The following is a 7,470-nucleotide window of genomic DNA, read 5'->3' as shown; positions in this document are numbered from 1 at the left end:
TCCGATATATAATTTTATCTAAAGTTGTCGAACTCTACATGCCATTCTGAAAGCTCTCCTTTATGTATTTTCTCAATGCTCATTCGCCTAAGTTTCTTTTTTCTTAAACCATTTACATAAATAATTTGTGATTTGGATAATGAAAATAGGCAGAGAAACATACGAACCGCGAACGAATGGCGATTGTACGACAGACAAACTAACGAATGGCGATTGTACGACAGACAAACGAACGAATGTCGATTGCACGACAGACAAACGAACGAATGGCGATTGCACGACAGACAAACGAAAGAATAGCGATTGTACGACTGACAAACGAACGAATGGCGATTGCACGACAGACAAACAAACGACTGGCGATTGCACGACAGACAAACGAACGAATGGCGATTGCACGACAAACAAATCGCCATCATATATCTTTCGTCCAGTATGTCTAAGAAAAGTAAGCATGCATCTCATCATGGACAACGTATTTCTCTTTAATATTTTTTTCTTTCCAAAATCGTGAACCAACAGTGCATGGCTACCATGGCAGGACAGGTATATCTTAAAATATAGTTTTGTAAAATGTAAGCCTTATCCTAGAAATGAAAGTATTTCTATTGTAAGCATACTTTTAGCAAAAAGAGACACATTGACACGTTTATGGTATATTTCAATACACTAGAAAATGCCCAATTTTCTACCCTATATAAGGGAGTGACAAAATCATACATTAATGCATGAACTGTGGTCAATATAGTGAAAACCGGATATAAATGTCATATCATTGTTGTCTGCCTTGAATGATACTCTGTTCGTAGATCACAGCCATCTTTATCTTGGAAACGGTATTGATTAATTTGGTCGTGAGTGCATTTTATTGAAAACAATACCTAAAGGTGCTCTTTTTGGAAGATACGGATGGGTACAGTATGTTCCTGATAGCTAGAAAATGATGATTAGATCCTTCGAACAGCCGGACATGCATACTCTTGACACCTAAAAAAAAAAAGCTCTTTTTGAAAGATATGATGAATTCAATATGTTCCTGACAGCCAGAAAATGATGATTAGATCCTTCGAAAAGGCGGACAAGCATAATCTTGACACCTAAAGGTGCTTTTTTGAAGATATGATAAATTCAGTATTTTCTTGACAGCAAGAAAATGATAACTAGATCCTTGGAACAGGCGGGCATGAACAATCTTGATAAAACCCTATCAAGGATACAACATGTGGAAATAAGGTTCTGATATAATCAGTTGTAGACAGCAGTTTTGTTATTATATACATTAATAAAAGGTGTTTCCAGATCGAATAGGTATCCCTTTCAATACGATACCTATCCATTGCAATTACGGCTCATTAGCTGAAATAACAAATACATTCTTCGACGTTAGTCACCAGAGAGGGGAGAATGGAATCGCAAAAGCTATATCACGGAAACTTTTTCTCAGAAAATGAAATGTACATGGGGGATAATAACTGCATCAGAAGGGTACATAGATACAACACACCTTCACGCATCAATAGCGTAGAAATGTACGGATAGTTTTTGAGTCAATATTGTTTTTTAAATTATTATAGACCTATGGTTACTGTTGGGAAAACATTAATGCAAATGCGCAAGACAAGGCCGATGCTAAATGCCATCCGAGTAACACGTCTTCACGGAAGGAGGAGACACACTTTCTTCGAATCTAATCTTTTTCGATGATGAAGACCCATCCTATAAGTTGACTTATGATAGAAACTAGAATACCAAATTTCCCTGTGATATGATTTTCGCTAATTACTTGCATTATACAACAACTGCATGATCCATGTCAATGTTGGACAAAGTTTAAATCCGTCTCTTCCAGATTACACAAAACAATCTATCCCAGACTGTATTGCAGACCCATGCATTAGATAGAGACTTTATCGGCATAACGCTTGCCTAAAGAATCACACGTAACATGGGAATGCTTCCACGGCTCCAAAATAGGATTTATTGCTAGAATATGTGTGTGAAAGAACTGGGAACTGTTAGGGTACTTGATAATCCACAGCTACTCCTCCCGAACAAAAGGCATGCTCCGTCATCTGAGAGACAGAGACCGTTTTCAACACTATTGACAAGCCACACCTTTCCGCTCTTTTTACATATGTTTACAAATATGAATAAAGATAGCGAGACCAAATTTCATAAAATGCTATTCAACAGGAGAATATTATACTAATTACATAGTTACTTTTATTCCTAAACTGATGATATATCAAGTCATTACAATAAAAATTTGTTGTAAAACACTTTCTTAGACTTTGATATAAAATATTGCAAATTTGCATCTGGACAAAAATGTCTTTCAAACAGTCATGAAAAAGATAAACTTGATCCGTGAACAAAGTAAATAGCTGTATAGCGGTACGTCAGGCCACAGTTTAATGAACGTTCCATCGTTCCATATCATTATGAAATTCCTTAACTTAAAAACTTTTCCTATGAAATCATAACAGAACTTAAGGAAAATATCTTAGCTAGGACACCTTCTTTAGATTAATGTAATGCTTTCTTATGGAAATTATTAAGTTAAAGAACGTTGATGAAACTGACCCTAGGTACCACTCATATTCCAAACATAATTAATGCAAATATATGTATCAGTTTTAGATAGAGAACAAAAACAAAACCAAACCAAACAAAAAAAAAACAAAAAAACTCTAATAGTAAAATTTATCACTTGCGCGTTAAAAGGAACAGGACATATAAGTTTAATTATAAAAGTCGAAAATGTTAGAAATAGTTTTACAAATTAGCATTTTCAAAGGGAAAAGTACATTTAAATGTAGTTGTATTTTAATGCTTTCCCGACAGCTGTCGATTCTACTGTCACATGTACGAAGGCTTTGTGGGTGAGAGTACGTCGTTATCAATATCATTGATAATAAAATATCAATAATTAGTCGAGTGTGGGGGGTGAGTTCACGCTTTTAGATGTCGCTTTTAGATGTGTGATAGATTGCTTTGATTTTTCAGACCACGCAACAGTTGTTTCAGGTCGGATATGACTGATGATGATATTAATATGTTAATACATAGAATTTATAATGACATGATAATGTCATATTAAGTTCAATATTTCCAACAAATGCATCATTATGAAGAAAAAAACGTGTGTAATGAACCATTCGATAATTTAGCCGAACGTAGGTACATCAAGCATCTGTCGTAAACTACAAGAATTTACTCGCGCGTGAACATAATAGGAATTCCTACGCATGCGAGGTAAAACGATCGCAACATATAAACAAAAATAGATACAAAATTAAACTCTTGGAAAAGAACAAAAATAATAGAAGTATGTGCTCATAAAGTACATACCGGAACCACTAGCCATATGAACGATCATCGAACACGCCTTAATACATACATACCGGAACCACTAACCATATCAACGATCATCGAACACGCCCAATAACATACTGTAACCACTAGACATATCAACGACTATCGATCTTGCCAAAGTATATGCAGGAACCGTAAGCCATATCAACGATCATCAAACACGCCCAAGTACATACCAGATTCACCGTCCATATCAACGATTATCGAACACGCCCAAATACACACCGAAATCACTAGCCATATCAACGATCATCGAACATCCCCAAGACATAGCGGAAACACTAGCCATATACGATCATCGAACACGCCCAAGTACATACCGGAACCACTAGTCATGTCAACGATCATCGAACAAGCCCAAGAACAGAGCGGAAACACTGGCCATATACGATCATCGAACACGCCCAAGTACATACCGGAACCACTTGTCATGTCAACGATCATCGAACACGCCCAAGACATAGCGGAAACACTAGCCATATACGATCATCAAACACGCCCAAGTACATACCGGAACCACTAGTCATGTCAACGATCATCGAACAAGCCTAAGTACATTCCGGAACTACTAGCCATATGAACGATCATCGAACACGCCCAAGTACGTACCGGAACCACTAGTCATGTCAAAGATCATCGAACACGCTCAAGCACATACCGGAACCACTAGCCATATCAACGATCATCGAATACATAAATCCTGAATCAACGATAATCGAACACGCCCAAGTTCATACTTGAACCACTAGACATATCAACGATAATCGAACACGCCCAAGTAAATCCCGGATCAACGATCATTGAACACGCCCAATTACATACAGCACAACAATCGGAAACCGTCGGCACTTTCCGTATTTTCGCGTTTACGGATATTGCCGACGGTTCCCGATTGACTGCACATGGAAATATAATAGCTGCCAATGAGATCAATATGTCAACCATAAAATTTTCCTTATGTCTTGATCAACCGGCCACTCTTTATTTACATGAAGAAATATACCCTGTGTAATGCATGGAGATAAATCTATGTTATACACCTAGCTGCAAGTCTGTATATCCTGGACAGTATTATACTCATCAGTGAATTACAATTTACACATTTCTCAAGCGTTTAAGATAATATTTTGAATTGAATTTCAAAAAATCCCCGTTTAAACATCAATAACAATGTTATACGTCTATCAAGAATCGCTGTATTGGCCAAAATAATCACGTGGTTCCACATCAATATAACATTCGTGGAGGCATCACTATTATGAGTTACATGACGTCATATCTATAATTGCAAAAAAAAATGGTAGTTTATAGATAATGATGGAACAAGCGACATGCAGGCATTCATTTATAAATAATGAAATCCAGGCGACTGGGTTGGACGCTCGATGATTGTCTTTTGTTGTTAATCACTACCAATTCATGGAAGCTTTTCACGTTTAACCTTTCTTTTATTTTTATCTAACAGACTCAATTTGACTGTTAGTGGGAGATAATATTGTGATATTACCCAACTTTTTATTTGTTATTGCGACCGCAACACGTATCTCTGATCGACTTTGGGCTTCTGATGCATGGAATTGATCGCCAGTCCTTATTCTTCAAAAAAACCTGTTTGCGCATGCGTGCATGACATATTTGAGTTCCATATACAGAGTGGAGCATTGTATTTGAGGTTCCCCTTATTCAGTGGGTAGTTTGAAGTTTCCCAGTTTTAATTGCAATTATAAAAAACTAGCGTATTGATTCTCAAATCATATCATCATTAGGATATATATTCTATCATTTGAACATACTTTTAATTTTGACATTATTGATATGTTTCGAAAACATACAGAGACTTTAAATATATTGCGATTCTGTTATTCAAAATATTATAAGTTATCAAAATTCTATCAGTGTTTTCGGAACATATCAATCATGACAAAATTACAACAAAATTTAACAAAAAAAAATGTAAATAAACCTTATACAAACGTGATAAAAGAGGTTGAGCACAGCCATACAATATCAATGTACAAAAAACAACTGTTTTAAAACAAATAAATCCTGATTAATACAAGCATTCCTGTTGGCTAAAAGATAAAGTATCATCCCATAACATAAAAATGGATGTCGCCTGTAGTAACGTCGACTTTTGATTGGCCAGAATAGCTGCGTAGTAATTTCTCATTGGAAATAGTTCGTTAAAGAAAGTAAAAAAAGCTTGCGTCATTATGTTAATTAACTTTAATTTGCGGTTTATTTCGAGATCACGTGGTTTCTTGTGTGCTTTCTACATCAATACAACATAAATACTACAAAACCTATATCTAAATGAAACATGGTAATGTATCATGCCTGGGTATCATACTTCAAACGCTATAATAACGTTCTTTTTAGAACGTGGATGTAGCACAGTGGTATAGGCTGAGAGTATTTCTGTCTAGGGGATTTAGTGCCGTACATCGTGAGTTAGAGCCCGGTCAGAGCACGGGTAATAAAATTGTCTCCTTCGTCATTTGTATTACTATGTTATATATACATTTATATGGAATAACAATTTCGACGACCAACTTACAGGCAGCTTTCGCCTTTTCCTGGGCTCTTCAGGTAATATTTTTCAGAGAACAACTCGATGACGTCATCAATGACGTGACCTCAAAATGTACGTGCGTTCATATATCAAGAATTCAAAATAGCGCATCTTTTTCAATTGCCTGTTGAGACTGGATTTTAAACATGGGTATTAATTAGTGTCAGATGACTCAATCATGAATATGCTTATTGACATGCAAATTTCGTAAAGAAGCTGTCTAAGTACACTTTGATTTACAATTCATATTTGCTTTTACTGTGAATTGTAGCCATTTTTAAACCCATACATACTACATTCTATAATCTTAGGGCATGTAACACACCTTGGGTGTCTTACATTTGGACACCCCTGTATTAACACCAGAATTTTCAAACTTAGAACATGTTAACTTTGTTTAAAATGTCTAGGTTATCGTCTATTGTGTGTACTACTAGTGTTGTTATCAAAAATGCTTCTCATACGGCTACTACTTCAACTCTTTACTTTTTTTGTTTTTATCACGGAATATACATTTAAATTTCGCGGGTTGAAGTAGAAACAATAGAAGTAGAAACAAAAGGAATGTAAAACCCGTGTTACATTTTTGTTAAGTTGTAAGTTGGTCGTCGAACTATATTTTGTTTCTACATTTACCAACTCCACGTGGACACAAACTTTTTTCTCACTATATATGTATATGGTTTGTTCTGTTAGGATTAAGTTGTTAATAACATTTTAGCTTTGAATTTTTTAAGCTCGAATCACTCCGGATACTTGCACCGGATTCATTTATTGACTCCAAACTTAATCTATTAAACAATGCTTCATATTATATTGATAACAATTAACAACAAGGGTACATGGCCCTGTGCCTTTTATGATATTCTAATTGTTTACACGTATAGGTGTGATAATGACCGCAGAGGTCAGCCAGTCGAGATAATAGAGTGTATCTCAAATATCCTCATAGGATTACTGGTATAACCAGTATTCTTACGGGGCTCACGTGTAGACTAGACAGGTGTCGATTGTCATTTAGCGATGATGACGTCATCATTGTCTGTGTAAGGTATACCTGTTCGGTGGTAAACCTACAGACGTAAGTATATTAGACCAACACAATGGATAAAGGTATAATGTTATATGGTTAATCAGCTGAATTGTCCAGGTAACATCGATCACCACAGGTGAACTTGTCAACTGCTAGAAAACCCTGATATATAAATTCATATTTTTTTCTGGATTTACACAATATCTATCTTATTAATTACATATATGCATTAGAACAGAAAAGGAGTGGCCTGTACGAGAGATGTTTTTTTTTTTTTTTTCACCAGCATTCGAGCAAGTAGGCGTTTTGTCTCACTACGATGCGAATTTAATTTACATTGATGTAAGAGATTCCATTGACCACATAAAATATTATGAATGATTTGATAGATAGAAAATAAGTTCTTTCCGATATTTTTCTTGAAATTGAAACAAGTTTTTTTTAATCTATTATTAGTTCATATTACGGTTGTATAAATCAAATAGTGGAA

Source organism: Pecten maximus, chromosome 11, assembly GCF_902652985.1.
Source record: "Pecten maximus chromosome 11, xPecMax1.1, whole genome shotgun sequence".
In the NCBI taxonomy this organism is placed as follows: domain Eukaryota; kingdom Metazoa; phylum Mollusca; class Bivalvia; order Pectinida; family Pectinidae; genus Pecten; species Pecten maximus.
Note: the sequence above shows the minus strand (reverse complement) of the source record.